The 25,649-nt window shown below is 47.4% G+C and overlaps 1 long non-coding RNA gene across 3 annotated transcripts; it reads right to left on the reverse strand.

The window, feature by feature from the left end:
• Positions 1 to 1,243: 1,243 nt before the first annotated feature.
• Positions 1,244 to 25,649, reverse strand: LOC125387538 (uncharacterized). Of its 3 annotated transcripts, XR_007227894.3 has the most exons (6): positions 25,425 to 25,649; positions 15,680 to 15,949; positions 13,153 to 13,251; positions 10,409 to 10,922; positions 8,189 to 8,346; positions 1,244 to 4,630 (listed from the first exon to the last, which is right to left on the reverse strand). It is a non-coding gene; the product is annotated as an uncharacterized LOC125387538 (long non-coding RNA). The 3 variants fall into 3 exon arrangements; XR_007227892.3 differs by lacking the exons at positions 1,244 to 4,630; positions 8,189 to 8,346 and having other exon boundaries at positions 9,434 to 10,922; XR_007227893.3 differs by lacking the exons at positions 1,244 to 4,630; positions 8,189 to 8,346; positions 13,153 to 13,251 and having other exon boundaries at positions 9,434 to 10,922.

Here is a 25,649-nt window from a genome sequence, read left to right on the forward strand (position 1 = left end):
ATTAAAAGTATATTGTGCCCCTCAACGTCTCCTGCCCTCCCCCGCCCCATAAAATTGATTTCCTGGTGTTTACACAGCAGGTTTGTGTGCTTTTTCCTTCAGCTAACATCGCCACCTAGTGTCTGACATTGACATTGCTGCTCTACTAGACTAGGGTCACCTGGATTTCTTCTTCCTGGTTGGTTGGTGTGCTCTCTCTGGGTGCAGGGACGGCTTGATTGCTAGTTGGGGTTTTTTTCTTTGAAGTTGAGTTTATCCGTGACCCACTGCTCATTGTCAAGGTCAAGACTGAATACTGATGTCGTCCGTTCGGTTTTAAGTAAGGCTTGACCTGCAGGCGTGGCCCCATGCCCCTGCAGGGTGGTCTTTCAGGACCCAGATTTTACATTTTCCAAGAAAGGGCACCCCTCTTGCCTTGACTCTCTTTGTGCGGTACCGTGGGGGCCCCAGTTATGTGAGATCAAGACTATGAATGCGCACACTCTGGTCTCTCTGGACTGCACGTGGATGCCCAATTGCTTCTCATATGACAGAGCTTACAAGTTTCAGAAGAGGTGGCAAGTATTACTACCTAAACTATTCCCCCGGAAGGAGAAAATGCTGCTGCTTCGGTAAAACGAATGAACCCACCAACAAACAAACGAATGCTTGAATGAATGGTTTCAAAGGAGTTTTTGTTTGTTTGTTTTTCAACTCCAAGTTTTCTGCTAAACTCAGTAAAAATACTCCGTCTTGAAATAGCTGAATTATCAAAACTACCGAGTCTATATGCTAAGCCCTTGGCAGGACAATGAAAGTCACGGTTTGAGGGTTTAACTTCTAATTCAAAGGCGGATGAGACTTTGATGGTGGTTAGGATGGGGATGCCCTTTAAACCAAGAGTCCCCTTTTCTGTCTGCTAACTTTACAAGGCGGATCAGAACTACTTTCCCTCTTATCCCAAGGTGTGAATACGCCCTTACCTGTTAAAAGACTGTGTGCTTATCAAGGGCAGAGTGAGAGCCAGGAGAGGGTCAGGAACAGGAAAGAGTAAAAGGAGGACGTTCCGGACTCACTGTTGGCGGGGGATAAATCCTTGATCATTCTCTGTCATTAAAGCATTTAATCTTGTTTCCTTTCTTTTATTTTATAGAGAGAATGAGGGTGAGGAGATGGAGGGTTTTTTAAAAATCATATGGGGGGGTGCACCGTGTGTGTGTGTGTGTATGTGTGTATGTGTGTGTGTGTGTGTGTGTATGTGTGTGTGTGTGTGTGTGTCTGTCTGTCTGTCTGTCTGCCTGCCTGCCTGTGCACCATATGCATGTCTGGTGCCCACAGAAGCCAGAAGAGTGTCTAGAATTCTTTGGAGTTGGAGTCACAGGCAGCTGTAAACTCCCTGATGTAAGCACTAGGATCCAAACCTGGGTCTTCGGCCAGAGCATCTATAAGCTTCTGTAAAGCAAAGGACATGGTCAACAAGACAAAACAGCAGCCTACAGAATGGGAAAAGATCTTCACCAACCCCACATCAGACAGAGGACTGATCTCCAAAATATACAAAGAACTCAAGGAATTGGTCATCGAAAGAACAAGTAATCTAATAAAAAAATGGGGTACAAACCTAAACAGAGAACTCTCAAAAAAGGGTTTAAAATGGCTGAAAGACACTTAAGGAAATGCTCAACACTCTTAACATCAGAAGAATGCAAATCAAAACAACTCTGAGATTCCATCTTACACACCTGTAAGAATGGCCAAGATCAAAAACACTGATGACAACTTATGCTGGAGAGGTTGTGGGGGAAAAGGAAACACTTCTGCATTGCTGGTGGGAATGCAAGCTGGTACAACCCTTTGGATGTCAGTGTGGCGATTTCTCAGAAAATTAGAAAACAACCTTCATCCAGACCCAGCAATACCACTTTTGGGTATATATCCAAAGGATGCTCAATTTTACCACAAGATCATGTGCTCAACTATGTTCATAGCAGCATTATTTGTCATAACCAGAACTTGGAAACAACCTAATTGTTCCTCAACCAAAGAATGGATAAGGAAAATGTGGTACATTTACACAATGGAGTACTACACAGCAGAAAAAAAAATGACATCTTTAAATTTGCAGGCAAATGGATGGATCTAGAAAACATCATATTGAGTGAGGTAACCCAGACCCAGAAAGACAAATATTATATGTATTCACTCATAAGTGGCATTTAGACATAAAGCAAAGATAATAAGCCCACAATTAACAATCACAGACAACCCAGGCAATAAAGAAGACCCTAAGAGAGGCATCCATGGATCTAATCTACATGGGAAGTAGAAAAGGACAAGATCTTCTGAGTAAATTTGGAGCATGGGGACCACGGAAGAGGGTAAAAGGGGAGGGAAGAGGAAGGAAGGGGAGCAGAGAAAAATATATAGCTCAATACAAACAATGAAAAGAAACAAAAAAAATACCACAACAATCTGAGATTTCCTAGCTTCCTTTGCTGTTAGGCATGATGGAATTTTGTTTAGTGATCTATGTAGAAGTCAGGTGGAACTTCCCAGACGAACTACCTTTAGTGTGCATGAGAGGGTGTCAGTTCATGAGGCAACTGTGTAGACCTTGTTCTTCCCACTCTTGTGTCTGGGGCTTAGATGTGATGGCTGGGGCCCTCGCAGCATTCTAGTGTTCACGAGAGACCAGGTGCTGTTTAAGAAAGAATTAGCAGAAATATGCAAGGATTCTGAGTGTCTGCTACACTGTGGGTCACCATCCTCTTTCTGGATCTCCAACTGCCAGATTCTTTGTGACAGAAGTAAACAAGACCCCCTAATTCCTACAAATATCTGTTTAGAGGAGGTTTATTGTTTGGGGCTTATGTTAGTTAATTACAGCAAAGAGCTGAGATAATCAACTTACAAAGAGACAGGCTTATTTTGGCTTATGTTTCTGGATGTTCCTGTTCACATTGAGTTAGTCCTGTTGCCTGTGGCAACGTGGGACATCACTATGAAGTCAAACTGCTCACCACATGCCCAGGAAGTAAAGGACTGAGGAATAGACCCTGGGAGAGCACACTCTACCTGTCATGAGCCCATGCGTAAGTTACTGTTGCATCTATGTGTGCAAAATATCTGATGAAAGCAACTTGGGCAGGGGGCGGGGATTAATCTTGGCTTACAATGAAGGAATGGCTGTGGAAGCCTAGGGTGTGGCTGGTAGATCAACAAGTTGAGAGTAGACAGAAGAGCTAACCCTCTTGCTCAGCTCCCAGCAGCTGGCCTGTAGTACTAGGTCCATCCCCTGGAGAATCTGTCACCTCTCACATCAGCACCACCAGCTGGGAGTCAAACTCCCGAGCTTGCAAGGGATGGTTCACATCTGAATCCTCCCAAGAGCCTCCCACCAGGTCCTAAGGCCTGACGGTTTCTAGTTCTTCTCAAGATTCCCAAGCTGGGAGGCAGGCCCTTAACATATGAACTTTGGGGAGAACATTCCAGATGTACCTCACAGTAGAGCTGAACCCTGGCGCTAACTAGCACAAGGCTCTTAGTAAAACTTGCCTGTGTTTAGTTGAGAACATCGGTTCCCAACCTGTGGGTTGTGACCCTTTTGGGGGCCGCTTATCACATATTTGTATTACGAGTCATAACAGTTGTAAAATTACAGCTATGAAGTTGCAGCAAAAATAACTTTATGACCGGGGGTCACCACAGCAGGAGGAACCATATTAAAAGTTTGCAGCGTTAGGAAGACGAGAACCACTGATTTACAGCTTGTCCCTCATCGTTGACAAAAATACCAGTGCCCAAGGTCAGAAACATAAGCACAGAACTGGTGCGCCATCATCTGAAGGAGGTAAAAGGTGGATCTTCTGTGAAAAGGAGAAATCTGTGTGTGGGGCCCAGCTGGGGCCAGGAATAACTTACCAGGGCTAGTGACTTAGCGAGGGCTGAGAGCCCCTCTCCCAAATAGCATTTAGTCAATTGTAGACAGATGGTAAAGTTTCTTTTCAGCTTACGATAATATTCGGCAAAAGTAAGTGATTCTGATGAGCAAGGGTCCTGAGGCCACCAAAGTGACATCACACAGCCTCTCGTGGACAACCGTGTCTCACAGTGCTCTTGTCAGCCATGGTTAAGGATGTACGGTTTAGTCATTCCCTGGACTATGATGGGCTCTGTACTTATTTACTGCGGTTATTTCGATGGCTAAGGTTCCCTCCTCCTGTGTAAGATGGGGTGCACACACACAGTGCAGATTTCTGGGGTAGCGGGGAGGGCTAAATTGGGCTTGCCCATGCTTTGCCCACGAGTAAATGCTTACTATAATACCAGCGTGGTCGTGGGGAAGACTCGGGAAGGCGGTGCTCTCAGAGTCGGCAGGGTTTTGGCTGGCTGTCCTGTGGACACGTCTGCTTGTTCTGTACATGTGTAGATGTGGTTCCCGGGGAAATTGCTCTCGAGGAGGCCTGTGACCCTGACCATGCTCAGTCTGACAGCACCCTTGCGGACCCTCACCGCTCCAGGCTTGGTACTGTTGCTGTGTTTGCTTGGAGGCACCTGTACCTCTTGGTTTCTCATCCCCAGACCACAGCTCACACAGCAATTCCCTTCTGTAGCCTTTTCGTGGCACTTGGGCGAAACAAGGGAAGGCCTCCTAGGAGAAAAGAGGAACATTTCGAAACTCTTTTATATTTTAAAAAATTATATTTATTGAGAGTTTGAGTGTGTGCATGTGTGCATGTGTGTATGTATGTGGGTATGGGTGTGTCTGTGGATATACATGGGGGTGTGGGAGTGTGTGTGGGTGTATATGTGTGTGTATGGGCATGTGTATGTATGTGTGCATGAGTGTATTGTGTGGGGGTAGATGTGTGTCGGGGTGTGTGTATGGGTATGTGTGCAGGTGTAGAGGTGTGTACATGGATATGTGTGTGTGTATGGTAGGTGTGCGGGTGTGTGAGTGTGTGTGTGTGTGTGTGTATGGGTAGGTGTGTGGGTGTATGGGTGTGTATATGGGTGTGTGTGTATGGGTAGGTGTGCGGGTGTATGGGTGTGTATATGGGTATATGTGTGTGTATGGTTAGGTGTGCGGGTGTCTGGTTGTTGGTGTGGTTCAGGACATGCCTTAGCACATTTGTGGAAATGAGAGGCCCACTTTCAGGAGTTCTCTTTTTCCACTGCCATGCTGTCAGGCTTGGGAACAAACGCCTTTATCCGCTGGGTCACCTCACTGGCCCGAGGCGGCACAGGTCACCTAAGCGTCCCTTGTTTGTCTCCACTGCCAGAGCTCCCGAGAGGCAGAACCCTGGTGACAGCGTGGTCATTTCCCAACAGTTACTTCCCACGTTTAGTTATGTTCGACATTTGGCGGGTTTCCGGTAACTGTTTATGACAAGATGTTCAGGGCCGTGAATGTCCACGGCCTTGACTGGACTGGAGAGAGCTTCCCCACCTCTTAGCTTCCCCTGTTCCCTTCTAGTTAAATCCCCAGGAAGAGCAGACAGAACAGAGCCACATAGTTCTGTAGGAAGGACTTGTTCTACACACCCGAGGGACAGGCAGAGGTGCAGAGCGCCTAGGCATGAGGCCGAAGGGATGCTCTCTGGAGAACCCTCGTATGGCTACCACGAAGCAGTTGCCTTGGACGAGTTTGGCCAAGTACTCTGAAGACAGACCCTCTTTCCACGTCTGGATTTGTATGGATGGAGCTTTCAAGCAGCCCCTGGAAATTTGCCTTCCAAACTCCCTGCCTCTCTTGTTTTATGAGAATACAGCATTTCAAAGGAGCGTCAAGGTGGGGCAGATCGATGTATCTGCATTCCACTTCAAAGAGAATGTCCTCAGGGACCAGACATAGGGAGGTCGGGCATACAGAGGGGGCAGCTTTTTTCTTGATGGCTGGTGTGTGTGTGTGTGTGTGTGTGTGTGTGTGTGCGCGCGCGCGCGCGCGCGCGCGCGTGCGTGCAAGCACGTGCGCTCCTGCGCTTGCCAGTGTGTCCTGAGTTCCTTCCCTACCTTGGAAGTTACACAGGGCTGAGCTGATACCCTGGTGTGAGAAGCTTCTTCAGTACCTAGGGCCAAATTGCCACCAATTAAGTGGCCTAAAAAGAATTACTAACAATTACTTCCTCCTGTCCTGGAGGTTAGAAGTACAAGATGGGGGTGTGGCCAGGTTCCCTTGAGACCTTGGACTGTAGGCTCCTCCTCCTCTGTGGTGTCTTCCTACTACAGAAGGCTGTGAAGAGAGCACCCCTTTATTTTTATCGTGTGTAAGTATGTGTGTGCACTTGTGTGTGAGGACCAGCGTTTGATAACCTATTGTCTTCCTCAACTGCTCTGCACCTTAGTTTGGAGATAAGATCTCTTCACTGAACCTCACTTACTTACTTACTTACTGACTGGGAGAGATTGGCGGTCCAGCAGTCTCTGGGAATCCACCTGTCTCTGCCTCCCCAAGGACTGGGATTACCTACAGGAGCAACTGCTCCCAGCTTTTACATGGATACTGGGGATCCAAACCTAGGTCCTCACGCTGGAAGGGCAATCAATTTACATGGAACCAGCTCCCATGTCCTTATTTCCAAGATGCTTAGGCCCTCGTTAGTTCCTGATGACCCACTTTTTAATAATACCAGATTGGGGGTCAGGATCTCAGCACATGAATTTTGGGAGCACAAACAGTCAGTCCACCATTTATGGAGGTAAATACCCTAACCATAACAGCGGTCCCTTTTTCTTGTCCTAATCCAGTGCTGGGGAAGCCATTATGGCAAAGAGGTCAGAGGAAGGCTAGCTAGCCACACATCCTCCTACCCCATGCTGAAAAAACGGATGCCTTGGATTAACTACAACACTGAGCGTGCAAGGTACAGAGGGCTGATAGTACTGTTGTAACTACCGGGAAGAAATACAAAGCTGTGTGTGGAACTGAACTGGAGGGTGTTAGAGAAGGCCACCATGGGTGGAGACTTGGAGCTGGAGCTGGAGGCAGGAGGCAGATGGGCAGGCAGAGACTTCCCCTCTCTTCTCTCTGCTCCAGGAGGGCGGGCTCACCCTATTCCCTCTCCTCTTGGTGGCCCTGGCTCTACCCAATGATTCTGCCTATTCTCTGTATCCTTGGTTGCAGCCACCCCCATGTACGTTCTTCTTTTATGTTGTTTTGTGAGAGAGGGTTTTCTATGTAGCCCTGACTGTCCTGAAGTCACTCTGTAGACCAGGCTGGCTTCAAACTCACAGAGATCCATCTGCCTCTGCCTCCCGAGTGCTGGGATTAAAGGTGGGGGCCACTAATGCCCGGCTATAAATTTTTAATCTTTTCTAATTCTATACCAAATTCTCCCCATTGAACTCCCTGTAATGGGGCCCGAGGCTTCAGATAGAGTCTAATTGGCACAGATCCCCAGGCAACACCTCCCGAAGCCAGTACCGAGAGCTGGGGATCAAGTCCTGCTAAGACTACCCGGAGTGTTGGTCCTCACAGGCAGGAGAGGAGACACACTCCATCAGTCCCTGGGTCCAGAGGCATGAATACAGCTCCATTTTCTCCCTTGTCTGAGGCCTCGACTCCTTAGTGGTGGCATGCATTGGTTTGCATTAGGCTTGTCTGAGGAATTGTCACATTCTAGTACTTTTTGACCTATTGAAATGGCAATTTCATATGATTTGACGTGTAGAAAAGAAGTGGGCAGGAAAAAGAGAAGTACGTTTCCCATGATGATTGACAACCAATACTAAAGCTATCATTTACTTCACATTTACCATTTACAAAATCTCTGGAGACTCTTTAAATAGAGATACAATGACATTTTCTCCCACAATGCCTGGACGTCTGTGTGTGTGTGTGTGTGTGGGGGGAGAGAGAGAGAGAGAGAGAGAGAGAGAGAGAGAGAGAGAGAGAGAGAGGAGGGTGGGGAGAGGGAGAAGTATCGGTGAGGTCATTTAATCTTCCAAACAAGCCTTCAATGCCTGAGAAGATAAGAAACTCACCACACATAGGTCATGGTAGAGTCACCCCTTGAAGCCACCCAGCTTGGCTCAGCAGCTTGTATTCACAGCTGCTCCTATAAGTTGCTTTGAATGAGATTATGCTATTTCATTTTCCAGAGAAGGCCGAGAGATGGAGGTTACTAAACGGTTTGCCCACAGTCACACAGCTAGGAATGTGCTCGACTGGTGTCCAAACTCTGTGCCACTGCATCCCAAGTTCACATACCTTCCCCTCGGTGTCCTTGCTTGCCCCGGGCCTCTGGACTCTAGTCATTGCCACAGACGACAATACGGCAGTAATGTGCAGATCTCCTCCTCCGCCGCCTGTCAATAACTTGCTGAATTCAGTGCGTTCCCCTTGTTTCTGTACCTGGAGGGCCTCACCTGTGTATGGACCCGGGGAAAGAAAGGCTTGTGTTAAGACTTCTCACAACACAGGGATTTGGATTTCTCTTTCACCTTGTATACCACCCAGACTCATATTCCCTCCACTCCCTAGACTTTCACCTAAAATTTGCCATTGAGCAGCAACCTTGAGTACAGCGTATTAGTGTTTTTATGCTGTATCTGCAGCCTGCTAAGGAGCATGGACTGCAGACCCTGTCTCTCAAGGTAGCATTCCCTAAGGGGTCTTTGGAGCAAGGGCTGTAGTATTTAAATCGGCCACAAGAGGGCTCCGTTTCTTTTCCTCTGGATGTTCAGAGCTATAACGGCTTCTGGGGCCACAGATGTGAAATGCTATTCTGGACACAGTAATTAAACCACATTTAGTGCAATTTACCCAAAATAAGTGAAATGATTTGTTTGCTGGAATAATGAATTCTATCATTTATTTAACCTCCAAATACAAAGAGGGAAGCCTTTAAATAAAACGAATCCGTTTTGCAGAAGATCCTCGCTGGAAAATCTCCCACTCCTATGTGCATGAAGGCATTTGAAAAACTAAAGTTTTGCTTTGTATTTTGTACAAAATACGGCCTCCCTGCTATCTGAGACTGGAGGTCTTGGCGAAAACTTCAGTAAAAGTGGTAGAAACGGCAAGCGAGGCGATCATAAATGTCCTTTCCGCATCATTGGGTCACAGGCCAGGGAAACAAACACCATGCTGTTGTTTCAGCGGAGGAGATTTAATCTGGGAAATCAACGACATGAACCAGAGAGGGGCTGAAGGGACAAAACTGTGCCACCGAACTAACCAGCACTTTAACTGCGGGGACAAGATTAGTACCGTCAAACCTGGCACTTGGTGCAGAGCCTTATGCGGTTCCGCGAATGTGTCTCTGTGGTTGCTGACCGTGCAGGTAGGTGGGCGCTGTTGACTACCAGGGGAAGAGCACTCACTTAGTGGAGAACCAGTGGTGGACAGAGACGGCTGCACTGAATGCAGGATGGTGGCTTTGGAACCAGGAGGAAATAGCTTAAAACTTACCAACTTTCCCTTTGACTACTCAGACGATACTCAGTACGGCACTTTCTGCTCACCTAATACAGTAGCCTTGGGCTGCGGCAGTAGACGATAACATTTTCTCTTTCCTTCTACCTCAAAAGACGTCAGAGAACCCCTTGGGTCCCAGGTGTAGTGCGTGTAAAGAAGAACTATGTTCTCTTTTACGAATCGGGACCAGCCGGCACCCCCTTCTCTATCTGCTAGTTCTTAGGAATCAGAAGCCCTAAGTGGCCGAGTGGCTGTCTCCGCTTTCACATCAGAAAGGCGACTTCCCTGTCACATCCTGGAGACATTTCTCTATTCTGAAAACAGACCTCCGAGCCCAAAGAGACCCAGTGTGGGACAGACAGCCAGCATTCAGGAAGGGGCTGTTAGGTATAATTCTGAGAGAAACCTCTCCCACATCCACCTTGGTTCCTGGAACCATGAGGTCAGCTTATGAGGGGAAGTGGGTCACTTCTTCAAAGTACACGTGGCAGCCAACCTTCAGGATAAATAGTTCCCCCACTTTGTTGTGTAATTGAGGCTCCCTTAGCTGCTTGTTCTCTGTGAGACCCCCTGCTCCTCGGGAACAAGAACTGAAACCATAAATCCGATGGGCATGAGTGCTCATGTGCTTTGTGGATGCATGTGAATGGAAATATCTCTGGGGTCGAGCGTCATATTTTGTAAGATTTTACGCACGTGAAGAAGGGCTTTTGAAGTATGCAAGGCTGGAAAGCAGGGTTAATCCAACTTTTCTTATATTTATTGATTGATTGCTTTCCTTCCTCCTTTCCTTCTACCCTTCCCTTCTTCCTTCCTTCCTTTCTTTCTCCCTCCCTATTCTCTCTCTTTCTTTTCTTTGCCTTTCTTTCATTTTCTTTCTTTTAAGGGGAGAGCATCACAAGGCATGGGTGGGGATCAAAAGACAATCTGCAACAATCCAGTCTCTCTCTCCACCATGTGGTTCCTGGGGATTGAACTCTGGTCTTCAGACTTAATGTCAAGCAACTTTACCCTCTGAGCCATCTTGTTGGCTGGAGTTCTAGAGTTCTGGAGACTAGGGAGTCTATCAGGATGTTGACATCTGCCCCAACAGCTGGCAAAGGACTTCTTGATGTGCTGTTCCACACTGAGATGAGCAAGCAAGTGGTCAGGTTGGGAGGTCGCTCTCCTTCCTCTTATTCAGGCCCAGAGTCATCATGGGGGCCAGTCTTGCAATCTCATCTAATGCTAATCAGTTCTAAAAGGCCCACCTCCCAACTCCACTAACGTGTTTTTGGGGAAGCCAAGCTTCTCACATGTACACATGCGCAGAGATTCACCAATTGTGGGATTTGCTGACGTCAGAGAAGGTGCAGCAGATGACAGGATTGGAGAAACAAAGCCGATGGACAGAGACGACAGAGTCCTGGATGTGCCGTCAGCCCTGCCTTTTGCCCTCCTTTCTGTTTATTTGAGGATGGGTGAGAGGCCGAGGTCTTTCCTGAAGGCGGGTCAGATCTCTACATGTCTTCACTTCATCACGTGTCTGTCAGGAAGAAAAGTGGGAAGGGAGCAAGAGATTAGGGTACAAATGTTGGTTTGAATTTGACTTGCCTTCAGCCTTTGCCCCATCACTGTGATGTCATCAAAATCCTTTACACTCATCGAACTCTAACGTGTATCATGTTACATACAGACACAGGTGAATGTGTCCTTCCACTGAAAGGGACAAGGGACCAGAGCAACTTCGCCCTACTCATTTTGTATAGCTGAACTTTTTGGATAGACCGCCTTTAATACCCTGTGTTGCAAGCAGGCCACACACTCATTCTGCCCAGGCTTTCACAAGCATTTAAAGTGTTATGGCAGGAACATAAGTATGTGGAAGCTCACATCTGCAATTCCATCACGTGGGAGGCCAAGGCAGTAGGGCTACCATGAGTTTGTAAGCCAGACCGTACTACATAGTGAGTTCTAAAGCAGTCTAGGATGCAGAGTGAGCACCTGTTTCGATAGATAGATGGATAGAAAGATATATATATATATATATATATATATATAGATAGATAGATAGATAGATAGATAGATAGATAGATAGATAGATAGACAGATAGGCAGGCAGATAGATAAATGTAGATCACAGTGCTGTAAAGTCTCTCTATTCTCAGCATTTATGACAGAATATTAAAAACTAATTCTCTAATTGGAATCCAAAGGCAAACTCGCCCCAGGCCTCAATCCAGTTCTGAATGGATAGTCACTTGGTTGTTCACAGAACAAAAGCCTCCACCTTCCCTTTGGTTAATTGACTTTTTCACATGTCAGTAGCTTGCTTTGTGGTCAAATTCTTATCACCCTTATGGGGATGGAAAGGAGACAATGGAACTATTCTTTAAATATACATACTCACTTTCCCCCCAAACATTTAATAGGGACCTATTGTATACCAAGAAAGGATTGGGCACTGAATACCTTGTGACATGTGTGTCTATGTGTCTGCAGGGCAGGTCAGCCTTCATGGCCTGGTAGGATAAAAACAAGAGCAGAAATACTAAGTCTCTGGCTTCTCTCCTCATGGGAAACCCAGGCCTGCTCTGACCCCTCCTCTGGTCTCGGGTACTACTGCCCCTTTCCTCCCATAGGTCACCTATGTTAGGCTCTCCTGGGGGACCATTTGCTCTGCGCTGCTGAGCCCTGAGAGTAGACCCAGACCACACTGTGTGTCCGAGTAGAGGAAGCCAGTGTCAGGACAGGAAGCCATGCTAAGGCGGGAAGGGTCTGAAGGGAGTAGTGAGCTGGAGGCCAGGACCTGGCCTTGAGTGTGGCTGGGCCAGGCCTCTCCCCTGTATCCTTGAGCTATAGCTGCCCAGATGAGCACAAGGGGATCGGTGACACGCAGAAGAGGGTGGGGGAATTAGATGTGTGTGACCCCCAAATACTAGCGTGTGTGACTGCTACAGGCAGTAGGGCTTCAGAGGGTGGCTTGATATGAGTGTGTTGTCTCATCGCTGTGACAACTGGCCTAGGGGATGGAGCGTGAAGAAGGTGGTGTTTATGTTGGTCACAGTGTCAGAGGGTTGTACTTCACTATAACAAGGAAGGAAAACCGGAGGGGCGCCATCTGTGGCAGTGGAAGCCTGTGACAGGGGGACACAGAGCAAGAATAAAGAGCACGCTTGGAACTAGAATTGGGTACAACCTTTAAATGAATAACCCTTCCTCCACTCACTGTGTAGAATATTCACATGAACTCCCATGGGTGTCTTCTCTATGAGGCCCCTGACCTCTGACCTCATTCAGGTCTTGCAGAAGCATTAGGCTTGCTCACAGTCCTTTCATCCCGCCCTGCACATAGCTGGGTAGATCGCCCCACCCATGTGGCATGATACTTGTTTGGTCAATGGAAGGTAAACAGTCCCCAAACAGACTTTAGAAGGCAGAACAAGATTATCCATGCCCTTTCCCCTAACAAGATAACCCACAAGGCCTATACTATGATGAAGCCAGCATAAACTAGAACCCTCAATAACCTCCGTGAGAGGAGCTTGCGTGTTGATCCACACTGGACATGGGACGTGAACCAGAAATAAACTTGGGTTGTATTAAGAAATTGAAATTTGTTATCGTGGCACAACCTTGCCTATCCTGACTGATGCAGAGTCCCCAGATGTCTGGAGTGGCCAAGAGTGTATACTACAGAGGCCTTTTTATTTCAGCCTCTCGTTAGCCAAGACGAGAGAGTTCAAACATAGTTGAAGTAGAGCAGTCGTTATCACCGCCGAGTCACGCTGCAATCACCACCATCCTGGCTTCTTCTGTCTTGAAAGGGGTTACTAGAATGGCTCTTAGAGTCCATAGCTGCCAGAGATATGTCACTGCCGTGAGGGAAGAAAGGAGGTAATTAGGACTTAGTTCAATGAAGCTGACTTTTTAAAAGAACAGCTTATGTACGGGCTTTGACAGTTCATCTGTCAAAGACAGATGACCCTAGACAGTGACAGTGACAGTAAAGTCTAGACAGCGACCCTGGCTCACCCCCTGAAACGGCAAGAGAGAGGAGCTTTCTAGAGTGAACGGACACAAGGAAGTAAGTGTCAACGCTGGAAGAGCGGCCATGCTGTGTGTTCCTTGCTTGTCACTGACACCCAGTGCTCTCAGACTTCACTTCCTGTGAGCTTCACGAGAGGGGACCAGGCAATCTCGATGAGTTGGGACTTGGGAGATTTGTGGCCACAACCAATAAGATTCGTTTGGTTAGAGGAGCTGAGGTGGCAGGTTTGAGGCCGGAGAACTGTCTTTTCCTATTTTCAGGCCTGCTGTCCTCTCTCCACCTGCTCTGGTCTCTGAGAAGCCTGTCACCCACCAGTCTGGTCCTCTTGAACTGTTAGCTGCTGCAAAGTATGTCAACAAATAACATTTCGACACTTCTTCACTGTGGAGGGCCCTGGGGGGAAAGAGGCGGCAAGGGGAAGCCCGAGCTCATTGGCAAATTGCAGCTCCTGGCCAAATCCAGCTGCTTGCAGCATTTGTACATAAGGGTGGCAGGCAGGCAGCCGTTCCTCCTGCCATCCCATCCGTCTGTCTGTTCCTTCCCTGCAACTCTGGTTGCTACAGAGGGGACGGTGCCCCTTACCCCCTTGTCACAAAGCTACAGAGAGGACAGGTGCACAAGTGGCCGGGGTTCACACAACCTGGCTGTCTATCTGGCCCTTTACAGAGAAATCTTGTAGACTTTTTTTTTTTAAGTGAATTTTTCATCCTTCTTGGAAGCTGCAACTGAGCCTATTCTCTCAAAGGCCAGTCCCGTAAGGCTTCTAGTAATCCTGTTAATGAAGAAAATTCAGGTGACAGGGGACTATCACAAAGAAGGGAGGTGACATCTAGATGCCATGAAGTCACAGCCTATGGCATCTGCCTTCTCTGTCAGGCTAGAAATGGAGTCTGCCTTTTTAAAATCTGTGCTCTCAGGAAAGTGGGGAAACAGAGCCAGCTCCCAGTACTATGGCTGGGCCCCTGAGAGAGGAACCCAGGGTTCCCTGACTGTCCCACTATCCATGCCTCCCTGCCCTATTGTTCCAGGGAGGTTCTTTGCCTCCTAGAGGCCAGCATCTGATGTACATAGGAGCTGACTTTCTCTCTTTAGGTCCTCTGGGTTTTCTGATGGCAGCAAGCCAATATTTTGCAAGCTCCAAGGAAACCTTTTGCTGCTGTGTCTCCTTTATCAGTGCAGGAGTTTGTGAAGTTCCCTTGCTTTGTGTGTGTGTGTGTGTGTGTTTTTAAACAGCTAAAGGGACTTGTGAGAAGTCAAGGATCAAGCCAGACAGGAAGCTCCCACGCATTGGTGGCATCCCCACAAAGACGCATCTGTTGCCTTCCCACTAAATGCCCATGCTATCTGGTAGGAGCAGTGAGCCCTGCCCATGGAAGGGGACCAGAAAGTCACTATACCATAAAGACTATGATCTTTTAAGAAACACAATGACTTGGACCTCAATCCTCACATGGACGGTGAACTGAAACCTTCTACAGGATGGGATCACTCAGGCCAGACACGGAGACCCAGCCATCTTAGAGTTAGAGTAGTGTCTCTCTCCCAAAGCTATCCTGGACCAGAAGTGTGCCCAGAACCTCTGTGCTGGGAGCTCTGAGGAGGAATCTTCTGCGGTCTGTCATACAGTTCTCAACGGAGAGGACAGGGAAATCATACAGGGCCTCACATCCTTCTTCCTACTCCAGTGTTGTCATGGAAACATATTCAGTTCATCTCAGCAAATATGGGCAGTGTCTGAGGAGCAAGGCATGTCTCTACAGAAGCTGGAGGGAGGAGGCTGTGAAGAGGACTGTGACCTGATCGCCATTGCCCCCAGAGTCACACAGCTGACACAGGAGTAAAGAGACCACTCTGAAGTAAGACGGAGGGAGGGGGCCCCCTAAGTGGAATCACAAAGTGGCATTTCCGGTTTTCATCTTCCCTCAGCCTTCTACAGCAAAACGACTGTGACTATATTCAGTAATTAACTCAGCGACGAAACATAGGTTGAAGACCCAATAACTACTTTATGGCCAAGAATCAAGGATATATGAGTAACTTGTTCCGGTAGAAATTGCATGTCCTAATGGAAAAAGATAACATGGAAATAAGGAAATACACGCAATTTCTGAGAGTGATGGGGCTGAGAAGAAAACAGACAGATGGGCATGAAGATTCGGCATGGCAACAAGAGTGGAGATGACGGACTTAATGATGAGGCACTGGGGAGAAGGACTTCGGGGCTGGCGTGTAGCTCAGTGGAGAGCACTTACCTAGTGTGCCCGAGTCCTTAGCTTCACAGCACCTGGGATCTATTTCCAGCACCAAGCAGGTACACACAAGTTACTTAGCTCCAAGTACAACTCAAGAGAACTTCTCTTCAGCATTGTTTAGTAGAATATCAAAACCCAAGGAAGTAGTCTGTCCTCATGGATTTGAAGTGAGGGCTGGGTAGTGAGGGAGCAGGACTTTATCCAGCTCTTGCAGAAGCGTGAAGTTCCATTAAGTAGATTGCATGGCTCCTGTATGTCCCAACAGCATTCCTTTCAGAAATTAAAGCACATTTAATTAGAATAACATGAACAGCGTTCTCTCTTCTAATCTATACACTATTTAAAGATGGGGTACCCTCCTTTCCTCACCACCTGTCCCTAGTGTCTAAATGAGGCATGGTGTGGCATTTCACATTTTGCATGTGTATGCATGCATGCATCTGCATACATGGATGATGGGCAGTGGGAGGGCGTGAGAGGTACAAGACATGTAGAAAAAGAGGTAACACCATGGCCACGTGACAATACATAGACTAATTTGAAATGGGTTGATTTAAGATGTAAGAGCTAACAAAGAATATACCTGAGCCTTTGGCCAAACAGTGCTGTAACTAATATAGTTTCTGTGTGGTTATTCAGGCCTGAGTGGCTGGGAAATGAAAGCGCAGTCTCTGTCTACACTGCTCTTTTCAAATGCCCACAATGGGAGCTGAAAGGAAATGGTGGCCTCCTGACCAGACTGAGGGAGCGAAGCCAGCTTGTTGGTGGCTGCCATGCACACTGTCCAGAATCCCACGATACTTAGTTCATTACCTGTAAGAGCAGACTCCTAGAGGACATACCTACTCAGATATTAGTCATAATAGAAAATACATACTTGGTACCTGTGGCATATCGTGCATTTTTGCTAAGCATTTTTATTAATCTTTGTAACATCCATACAACTACAAATTCTTACCACTCTTGTTTAAAGGGGAAAATCTGAGGCTTCGCGTTAATAAAGAAATGACCTGTCCAAGGTCACATAGATACTAGCTGGCAGAGCCTATACTTAAATTTAGATCCCTCTGATGCTAGAGCGGAGGCTGTGCATGCACTATTGGTGTGATCTTTTTATGATCTTGTAAATTCATATGGTAAAACCCTAACCCTTGGGGTGATGTGTGACACCCTGAACAGGTGGCTATGTCAAGAGGGTGCAGCCCTTTGAGAATATGCTCTTTCTCAAGGCCATGAAGTGATAGCATGCGCCTATTGTGCAAGCAGGGATGGAAGGCATGGTTTATGAATAGGTCTTCTCTAGCTGCCAAATCTTCTAGTGTTGTGGCCTTGGGCTTCCTAGCCTCTAGAACCAGGAGAGATATTTTTTAAAATAAGGTACTCAGTCTAATAGCAGCTTGAACAGGCTACAAGACCACTTCCGATCTGCCAAGTTATGTTAAGTATTGTCTTAGCCCTCTTCTTTTTGGCAGTGGAGGCAGAGGCAAGAATTGAGTTTTGACGTTTCCTTTGGGAACTACATACTCTGGACAGGGAGCTAGTGACTCAATGGGTGGGAGGAGGGGCAAGGAGGAGGTGTTCCTGTGTGGGAAGAGCTGGGAGGGGTATTGAGTAAGTGTTCAGCAAGACTTTCTGCAATGGGATGATGGATGGTGGCCTCTTCTAATCCTAATTCCTGTAACATCCTATCTAGACAAAAGTTTCCTCCAGCTGGACTTAAGTATTTTGTAATGAAGAGATTGATCTGGAATATTTACGTGGACGCTCCATCCAACGTCAGAATATTTACGTGGGCTCTCCATCCAACGTCAAGAGGTCTAAAGGGTAGATGGACAGACAGAAAAGGAGACAGTGTTGGCACGGGGAAGGGACAAGAAACTGAATCATGCTAGAACAATGGTTCTCAACCTGTGGGTCATGACCCGTTTGGTGGCCGAATGACCCTTTCATAGGGGTCACATATCAGATATCCTGCATATGAGATACTTACATTATGATTCACAACAGTAGCAAAATTATAGCTATGACACAGCAATGAAAATAATTGTATGGTTGAGGGGGGTCACCACAACATGAGAAACTGCATTAAAGGGTCTCAGCGTTGGGAACTTTGAGAACCACTGTCCTAGAACCTAGATGAAGTCTGGTGCTGTGCATGCACTGTTGTCAGATTTCAGCTCTAAGACCCGTGAGAGAGTAATTTTCTGCTGAAAGCCACTCTGTGCCACCTTGTTCTAGTGGCCTCCAGAAATTAATATCACGTACTCAGTCATGTGAGTCATGCGAGAGGCCTCCACACGGTCTATTCTAAGAAACATAGACATCTGCAGAAGAAACAAAGGGCTTTTATCTACCTGAAGTGAATCTCCTCTTTGCTTAGGGTGAAATTTGTTCCACGGGGAATTACTTCCTCTCCCATGCAGCTGGCAGCTACGGAGCCTGAGGGGGTTGCCACTTGAAAAGCAGGAAGCCATAACCCTAGATGAAGAGCTTCATTCAAGACCACATACGTGGTGAAAGACACTAGAATCAGGTCATGTGACTGACCAGTCTGCCTAGAATTGCTCTTACCGAGAGGGTCTGTACCTATAACCCAGGCTCAGGTAGAATTCATGGGACCTTATAGCAACAAGATGCAGTAAACACCAAGGCATCCCCCATGGTACCAAGGACACCCCAGGAAGGGTAGGAAACCCAACTGATACCATTTCAGAAAACCGTCTTTGGGTCATTGCAGTCCCAAAGGTTCTGTGGAGTATCTACCAGGTGCCACTTCCCCAGTGGGAAGTCATGTCCTCTGACCAAGCTGCAGGACACCCCACAAACCAGCACCCACCCTGTGTTTGTAATTCAAGTGGTCTTTTTTTCTTGAAATCCCACAGGAGAAACTCCCTACCCCTGACCCCTGCCTCTTCCCCAAAAGGTGGTGGCATTTCACATTTGTGTTCATGGGACCAATGCATAAGAAAAAGCCAAAATAATTGTGAAGAAGACATGCGCCCAGGAGCACTGGGCTGCAGGATCACTTCCAGAGGGTATCTACTCTTGATCTTGCAGGACACGGTGTTGGTTTTCTAATACCACCTAACAAAATACCACAGGCTTGGTGTCTTAGCATCAAACACGTTTTCTCACAGTTCTGAAAGCAGAAATTCAAGTGGCCAGCAGGTGCGTGTCTTCTGAAGTCCTTCTCTTTGTCCCTTTGATGTGTCCTCGTGTGGTCTTTATACGCACATACCCCTGATGTCTGAGTGCTCAGATTTTTCTTTTGATAGGGACAACAATCGGAGTGGACTATGGCTAAGTTAATACCATGTATCTACTTAAGTGGACCGCGAGATGCCCTCATGTCCAGTCTTTTTCTGGAGCTCTGCAGGAGGCTTCTTCTCGATGAGATGGGCATTCACGTCAGTAGACTGAGTAAAGCTGATTTTTCTTCCTCCTGTGAGTGGGTCTCATCCAACCAATTGAAAGCCAACAAAAGGTTTTTCTCTCCTTTCAGTAAGAAGGAATTCTTCCTGACTGATAGCTCAGGACCTTGGCTTTGGTCAACCTTGGGACGCTCACTGAAACATTGGCTCTTTCTGAGCTTCTACCTGGCAGCCTTCAGCCAGAGCTTACACTTTTATTTCTCTTGGGTATCCAGACTTTTGCTTTTTGCTTGGATTGAAACTGTACCATTAGCTTCCCAGGGCCTCCAGCTTATCCTGCAGTCCATCGGCTTTGGAATTTTCTGGTCTTCCTAACTGGGTGAGACAATTTTCTGTAGTGTGTGTGTGTGTGTGTGTGTGTGTGTGTGTGTGTGTGTGTGTGTGCATGTGTAGGTGTGCCCATGTATCTCTCCTCTTTCCCTGGATGACCCTGAACAGTTGAACATCTACTCACCCGTCATATTAATCACCTCTTTGAAGTCTGGATTTCCAAATACAGCCCCACTCTTTGGTAGTGGGGGTTTGGGTTCCAACATACGAACTTGGGCCAGATCTACCTTGTTTCCTAATGGCGATCAGATAATCTCTGTCCTCAGTCATTGCTCCTTGGAGCAGAGAGAGTTTTTGACTGCTTGTAACACGAGGGCCGGCTTGTTGAGGTATCTGTCCCTGCCCGGACACAGATATGTCCACAGCCAGCATACCCCAAGGAAAATCACACACAGGACTCCATAAGATTATAAAGCTGATTGGCCCATTAGGTCTGGGTACTTATTAGTTCTTATAACACATATTACCCCATTATCCTTATCTACGTTAGCCATATGGCTTGGTACCTTTTTCAGCTGGGCAGGTTACATGCTGCCTCTTCAGTGGTCTGCGCAGGAGTGGCTGAGGGAGCTTTCTCCTCCCTAGCCTTATCCTATTCTCATTGCCCCGCCTCTACTTCCTGTCTGGTTGACCCGCCTATACTTCCTGCCTGGCCAATCAGCGTTTTATTAAAATACATGATTGACAGAATACAGATAATTCTCCCGCAACTGTTCACTTAGGTTGTAAACTCACATGTTAAGTTGAATGGTCCATTAGAAGATCAGAAAGTGCTGGGGCTCTACTTTCCTATAGCATGTTATAGTTTATTCTGTTTTCAAAACATGGACCCCAGACTTAGTCTAACATGGGTATCTGTAACAGGAAAGCCGCTTGTTTGTCCCAGCTACCCAGAACCGAAATAACCACACAGAAACTGTATTGTTTAAAACACTGCTTGGCTCATTAGCTCTAACTTCTTATTGGCTAACTCTTACATTTTAATTTAACCCATTTCTATTAATCCGTTTATCACTATGAGGTCGTGGCCTACCAGCAAAGCTCCAGCACTTCTATCTCCGGTGGCGGATCCATGGCGTCTCTGACTCCGCCCTGCTTTCTCCCAGCATTCAGTTCCATCTTCCCTGCCTACCTAAATTCTACCCTATCAATAGGCCAAGGCACTTCCTTTATTCATTAATGGTAATCACAGCACACAGAGGGGACTCCCACATGAGGTATCAAGGGTATCAAGGTGATGGCTATCTTGGGAGCTCTCCCCATCAAGCCTTAGTTTGTCCACTTCCAGTTAACACTAAAATAATTCCATTCCCCCTTGCTGTGAAGGTCACCCAGACCAGGAGGGGTCATCTGGCTTGGCGGTGAGGGTGGGGTAGCCCCACGACCACGGCACTTTTCAACTGAACCGACTGAAATGTCCTGACTGCCTCCCAACCAATGGCAGCTGCTAATCCGGATGAATTAATGCAGTAATAATTGGGCTGTATTCAGCAAGCATTGATTTCTTTCACTATCAAGCCTCATGATTGTTTCGAAATAAACATGCCATTCCCAGAATGTTGAATCCCCCACACCAGCAGCTGGGTCCTGGATAGTTCTGGAAGGGTCTGGGTGGCCCAGGGATGGACCTCACTCCTCCGAGTGGGTGCTTTGGATCTAACTGGACCCAGCCACATCTTAAAGAGGGACAAGTGGCTGAGCCTTGTTTCTGGACAGCCTCCAAGGATGGTCCCATGGGGAGGACTCTTTCCAGGAGCCTTTGTGTCCACAGCAGGTGCAGCTCCTGCCCTTCTCATCTCCAGGGGAGATATGACCGTTCCAGCCTTGCTCAGGGAAGCTCAGCGTGTCATTGCGATGTCACTGGGGCTAGGGGCCCTGAGCGCATACTCAAACACTCCCAGGTCAGCTGGCAAGTAGGCCTCAGAGGAAGTATCTAACAGACTCTTAATGCAAGCAAACAGGAAAACCAAAGAGAGCGGAGGACAAGCGAGCCAGGGATGCTCGTCTTTGCGCTGCCTGTGGGGGAGGCTGCAGATCGCAGATGCTGATAGGCAAGGAAGGACAAGATGGGTGAGGGATCCTGAGGGGAGGATGCGCTGGCCCTGCCAGTAAGATGTGCAAGTGCTTGCTGGGGACTAGACATGTCCTGCCATTCTCTGGGGGATGCTATCTGTAAAGTCACAGAGGTCATTGTCACAATCACTCTGCCCTCTTCCTTCCCACACACACACACACTCACACTCACGTTGTGTGTATCAAGCCCTAGGCTTGTTACCGGGAAGCAGAGCAGACAGCCACTGTCTTCCTCCTTTCTCACCCTCTTCCTTCTCCTCTTCCCTCTCCTCCTCTTTCTCCTCCTCTTCTCCTCTTCCTCCTTTTCCTTCTTCTTCTCCTCCTCCTTCTCTGCTAGGTGTTTTTCCCCACTTCTCTCCCTCTGCCCGTTCTGTCTTTCCCCACCTGCTCTAGGATTAAGGTCTACAAAACTTTGGTGAGAAACTTAGTATTCTGTCCAGGAGGATCATTGCTTTCAAACCTTTCACCAGTCAATCTCCAAATAAGAAACTTGCGATAGAACCCTACACCTTTCTTTCTCCCGTTACCTCCATGTGCATACAGCAGAGTCTTCCACCCTGAGACGTACCTCCCTAAGTTACCGCCTTGTACCCCACTCCCCAGAAGTGGTTTATCCACTCACAGGCTTTTAATTTTGGTGTCCTATAAAGCTTCTTCAGAAGCTCCTCCCCTTCCTTTCTGTCTTATTCTATCAAACAGGGTGGAAGTAAAGTGTGAGCCTGGACATTTCCCTGTGGTGCCAGCTTGTAGCCCCAGAGCTTGGGTCAAGCTGCTAGGTCACCATGTCTCCTGGGTCTGGACTCAGACGCAGAGCCCCATACAGCACGAGACTCGGAGCTACCTTCCTCTCTCAGGGGCAGTGATACTTCATATGGGGCTCAGGCTGTGCACTGCCCAATGAGCCCAGCTGAGGGGCCATCCTCCTACACCCAGCCTCCAGCCACGGGTTCTGTGAAGAGCTGGTATTGTCCCCATGGAAGGAGGATTTTGTTGCTATGCGTGTGCCAAGCTGTTGGCTCTGAAGGTACACCTACTTCGACGGGACACCTGTTTTCAAGTTCATACCAAGGAGCTATATATGTCAACTCTGATTAGAACAAAATTACAAACTGACTTTTAAATGTGTTTTTTTAAAAAAAAATAGTTTCAGTATCTATTTTGGCATCATCATGAATTTGGTGCCATTTCTTCTCTATTGAATACCAGAGTGATGAGGCTTATTTTTGTATGTTGCGACGTACTGGGGACTGTCCTGGGGGTGGTGTACCCTATCTGGGCTGTGGTTAGCCATTCTTCTTACTACACTGACTCGGGCCTTGCCAATGTGATGCTTTAGCTATTAGCTGAGGCTGTGGTACACGGTCCACTGCCACCAGCCTTCCTATGTTCTACCTTCCGCTGTGACCGTACCCTCGGGTCATTGGTGCTCTTTGACTTCAGATAGCAAACCTGAACCTGATCCAAGGTTTCGAGGCTAGACCAACGTGGGTGAGAGTAGCTGAGTGCAGCCACAGTGGAGGAGCGAGTGTGTGTGCCGTGAGTGTGTGGGCTGTGAGTGTGTGTGGTTGTTTGATAGGCAGCAGTAATACAGTTACAGCTAGCATCTGCCTCGCCTGAGGAAAGCGCCTCGTGTAGCCGGGGAGGCCTCGAACTTGCTATGTAACGGAGAATGATCTTGAACTCCTGATCCTCCTCTTCACCTTTTACAATGGCAGGATTGTCTCAGTCTACCACCATGCTTATTTTCCCCATTTTAAAACACAAAAATTGTCTTAACCACACCATCAGGCATGCATTTCTACTAAATATATATTATGTATAATATATATTATATATCTATATATGTAAAAATATGGGGTGTGTGTGTGTGTGTGTGTGTGTGTGTGTGTGTGTGTGTGTGTAACCCTGCGAGGTTGAACAACTTGCATCAACTAATATCTGGTATATGAGCATTAGCACACATATCTGCCTCATTCCAAAGCCTGTCCCATTTCTGTCTGCCTCACATCATTGTTAAGGCCATACTGCTCCTAGAGACATTTTTAATTAATTAATTACTTGTTTTTATTTTTTTAAGTGTGTGCAAGTGGGTGCATCTACTTGTTTGTGTAGGGTGTGTGCCTAAGCACTGTGTGCACTCATTTGTGTGTGTGCCTGTGTGTGAGCATGTGATACACGTGGAGGCCAGAAGGTGTCGCCCTGCATCACCGACCACTTTACTCCTTTGAGACAGGGTCTCTTCCAGCATTGGAGCTCTTAGATTGGCCTAGGCTAGGGGCCAATGAACATCAGGAAATCTGCCTGTCTCTGCCTCCCCAGGGCAGGGGTCAGAGAGATGTGCCTCTGCTGGCCTGCTCAGCCAGTACTTTACTAACTGAGCAACCCTGAAGAGCCCTGCCTGTCAAAACTGATGCCCCCACAGCAGGTGAGTTTGTTCTGCTTACCAACGAAGAGAAGGAAGCAACGGATTTCCCTTTTGCGACGCTGCCAAGTGCCTTTCCTTTCAAATTGTTCATACCACATTCTATTCAGCACGATTAGGCCTCCCTTGTCTCCCGTGCCCACTCCCTTCTTGCTGCCATTAGAAGTTTTAAGGTTTTGAGTAGGACCTCTGTCTTTTGGGGCTGGGAATAACTGTGGAGAAGGCTGAGTCTGACTTGGCACCGTGCTTGTTGTCAGTACAACAAGCCAGAACCAGATGTAGCTCACTGAGCTGAAGAGCAGCTTCTCTCCTGACAGCTTCATGGGCAGGAAGAAAAAAAAAAAAAAAGACTGTCTGATGTATTGTTCTGGGGCAGGGGCGGGGGAGAAGCAGAAATGCAGAACAGTGTGTTGTATGCTATTATCTGTATATCTAAGGAGCAAACCTATCTTTGAAAGTTATATCTATGTAGGACGCCTCTAAAAGAATACTCTAGAAATGTGATTGTTTCTTCTGGCAGGGAAACCCAGGGGCTGATATGGCAGAAGCAGGAGAGGGTGGCTTTTGGCTGACTGTGCCTTAAGGCTTTCTTTGTTGCTTTCAAAATTATGGATAAACTCTTTAAAGGAAGCAAGTCTGTCCCAGCCCATCTGTCGTTCCTGTGAGCTCCATGTTTGTGTCTCAGATCTTCGGACTTTTTAAAAGGTATTTGTGGAGAGGAGTTAGCTCAAGAGGAGGCTCTTTCTGGAATATTCCCTCTCTGTGTAGTTGAGGCCATATAAACATCCTGAAAGTCTCCAAGTGAGGACAACAGAGACAAAAGGAAGTGACAAGAACTTCAGCCATGGTCGTCCGCAAATGGAAGTGATGCTTCATTCACGAGCCCCAGGCTGCAGAGTACATGAACCATTCTGCTGGGCTTGTATTTGAAGATGCAACAAATTCTCTGACTTCGCTCTGAGCGAGACAGTTTATTTGAGCGTCCCCAGACCCCAAGTCTTAGCGTTCCACATGCACACCAAGGGTGTTTTTCTGCTAAATTCTAAACGTATCACTGGAGTTGATTGATTGTTTGAACAAACAGATATTTATGTCCATTCATAAAAAAATACAGCAAAGTAAATAAATCAACTTCCAAATCGTGTCCTTCTGCAAACACCAGCTGCACAGGAAAAGGAAGGCAGACTGTGAGCGGCCCCTGGAGCACAGGCTGGGCAGCCCCTGGAGCACGGGCTGGGCTGGTGGAGGCCAGCAAAGTGGAGCTGCTGACAACAAGATCTGCAGCCCACAGGAAAGAACCCCGGCGGGAAGCGAGGAGGCAGGCAGAACAATTGTGTGAACTTAGCTCCCGTTCTCACCCGCGAACATCTGGCCACCCCGTCATGTGTCATTTATTTGATTCAGACCTGTCCTGGGATTGCCCACAGCGGCACTCCCCACATAAGGGGCTGGGAAGGATTCCATCGCAGACGAGGGAGCACACACTCACCTCAGTAGCCGACCAGTGGAGGAGGAGAGAAGCCGACTTTCTGAAATCTCCCATCCATAACGTCCACAATCCTGACCACTCTTATATGGAGAACATCAAACAAAAGCCGGAAGTGAAGAGGTCTCTGGGAAAGCCCTCTGATGAGGGAGGGCCAAAGGAAAAACGAAACACGGAGGATGTCATCCTGGTATTGGCCCTGCAGAGGGAAGACCACCACTTTAAACG

Source organism: Myodes glareolus, chromosome 8 (assembly GCF_982192425.1).
Source record: "Myodes glareolus chromosome 8, mMyoGla1.1, whole genome shotgun sequence".
NCBI lineage: Eukaryota > Metazoa > Chordata > Mammalia > Rodentia > Cricetidae > Myodes > Myodes glareolus.